We start from the raw sequence: 2,620 nt of genomic DNA, 5'->3' as shown, positions 1-2,620 counted from the left end.
ACTTAAGAAAACATGAGCACAAACTTTTTTTTTTTTTCGGCCGACTCCCATTGAAGTCCTATACTGCCTAAAAGCACAAACTTTTTTTTTTCTTTCCAAGCCCCATTGGTTCTTGGGTTTAAGTTCAATATTTACAAAAAAAAAAAAAAAAAAAAGAAAAAAATAAAAAAAAATAAAAAAAAAAAAAAAAAAAAAAAAAAAAAAAAAAAAAAAAAAAAAAAAAAAAAAAATTTTTGCTTTGACTGCCGTCAAAATAGCCCTGACGAAGCCCTGCAACGTGGGGCGAAACGTTGGCTCAATAAAATAGTATATTCTACTATTTGAGCTTTTTTGACCGCACCTGGAGCATATTCCTTTCAAAGTAGAGAATAAAATCCTTCATTATTAAATAAGTTATGAAACTTTAAATAAGCCCTTGAAATTGTCATCCATTAATTACTAATGAAATTTTACTTCAGCAGAACCCATATTAAAGAAAAAGTAAGGGCTCCTATTATATTTAAACAGGTCCCTTATGATTATGCTTACATCCAGTAAGAGTATTTATGTGAGGAGTACAAAATGAAACGAAGTAGTGAATAAAACCCTTCATTATTAAATAAGCTTTGAAGCTTTAAATAAGCCCTTGACATTGTCATCCATTAATTACCAATGAAACTTTACTTCAGCAGAACCCACGTTAAAGAAAACGTAAGGGCTCCTATTATATTTAAACAGGTCCCTTATGATTATCCTTACATCCAATAGTAAAATTGGAATCTAAAAGGGAAATTAAGAGATATTACCTTAAACAGTTGAGCTCTACCTTAAAAATAAAAACAAATAGGAGGGAAGCAGGTACTGACAATATTTCATTTATAAACCACTGAACAAGAACTATCTTGAAAGAATAAAATAATTTAAACTGAGCTTCTTAAAAAAAAATAAGAATCTCCACAATATTTTGTTTGCTCGCTAAAATCCATAGAACTGATCGATCACTTGGGATAACCTTAAACAACTCAGATCACTTTATCCTGAAACAATAAATGATGATTAACTGCAATTGCAACAGCTAACATATTAAAAAATTCAAAAAATAGTTTTTAGTTCATATTAGGGAAAATCTTAGTTGGAATGTTTAAATTTATTTCAAATATCTTAACTAACAAAAACAGAATAATAAAATAATGAAAAGAAATACTTTTATTTTATTTTATTGAAAAGATATCCAGGCAGCCCTTTAAGCCCATGTAAACTATACTATCAAGTGCTATAGTGCTATTCAATCTCTCATTTATCAACTATTAAACTTATTATTACTATCAAAATGGATAAGATTCATAACAACTGGTTTTTGGTATAAAAAAAATTAACTCGAATTTTTTATAATTATAACTATTTTAATTAATTTGTTAAGAATTTAAAGAATAAAAATAATATCACTTGGAGTATTTTTATTTAGCAGGAGCTGTGTCCAGTTCAGGAGATCTCTAACTATTTAAAATATCATTGTTTACAGAAGAAATTCATTTTCTATATGAAATGACACATCATGTTGTTATAAGCTCTACTACAGATTTGAAAAAAATTGATTCAAAAACAATAGCAAATATCATACTATTTCATTAACAATAAAACTTTATAATTAAATATAGACAAAAATTAAGTAAAAATATAGAAACAGGCCAGATAGGTAATTTTAGATTCAATTAAATGTAATTAACACAAGAAACATACAGTCAAAAACACTGAATACTAAAGAGTATTCAATTGATTGAGAGAATATAGTTGTGAATAAGCCCACATAGGTTTTCCACAAGCTGTTAAAACTTAGTATTCAGTGTTTGTGACTGTATGTTTCTTGTGTTAATTACATTTACTTGAATCTAAAATATCCTATCTGGTCTGTTTCTATATTTATATATATAGTTGACCGTAAAACATTAAAAATATAAGAAGATGGTCAGGTTTGCGGTAAAAAAAGAACAAATAGTTTATAAATATTTAATGTCCGACGTTTCGCCCCACTTTGCAGGGCTTCATCAGGGCTGTTCAAAGCGATAAGTTAAATAGCTGTTTAATCTATCGCTTTGATTTCCTGAAAATTTCCTCTTTAACCTATCGCTTTCAACAGCCCTGATGAAACCCTGCAAAGTGGGGCGAAACGTCGGACATTAAATAGTTATAAATTATTTGTTCTTTTTGACCGCAACCCTGATCATCTTCTTATATTTAAAACTTGAAAAGGTTAATTATATCAGTAGGTAGTAAGGAAGTTCTTGCTTTTTAAGATATAAATTATATCTTTAATAATATCATATTGTTGACATTTTGGGGTTCTACCCCATTTTCAAAAACGTTTACTACATTACACAGTTATTGATTATTAATAACTATGTCATTTATAAGTATAGTTAAATAAATTATTCTATTGTTTACCTTATCTAATAACTCAATAAATTATCACGTGATATTAATAAAAAAGGCAAATTAAGTACTAATGAACAAGGCATTGATAATAAATAGAATGATTTTTTAAAATGCATAACATACTCTGATTGATAGATATTACTAAAAATAATTTAAAAATATAAGACCACCACGAGAGAGAGAGAGAGAGAGAGAGAGAGAGGGGGGG

At 27.9% G+C, this 2,620-nt stretch overlaps 1 protein-coding gene across 1 annotated transcript in view; it reads right to left on the bottom strand.

Moving 5' to 3' along the window:
* Window positions 1-270: 270 nt before the first annotated feature.
* btz (barentsz) overlaps window positions 271-2,620 on the bottom strand; it is a gene marked incomplete in the record, with an annotated part of 25,197 nt that continues 22,847 nt past the window's right edge. Inside the window, 1 exon segment of the mRNA XM_067053014.1 lies at window positions 271-1,016.

This window comes from Halyomorpha halys, unplaced genomic scaffold, assembly GCF_000696795.3.
Source record: "Halyomorpha halys isolate HHAL.00 unplaced genomic scaffold, Hhal_1.1 Scaffold68.1, whole genome shotgun sequence".
In the NCBI taxonomy this organism is placed as follows: domain Eukaryota; kingdom Metazoa; phylum Arthropoda; class Insecta; order Hemiptera; family Pentatomidae; genus Halyomorpha; species Halyomorpha halys.
This window is presented reverse-complemented; position numbering and strand designations above follow the sequence as displayed.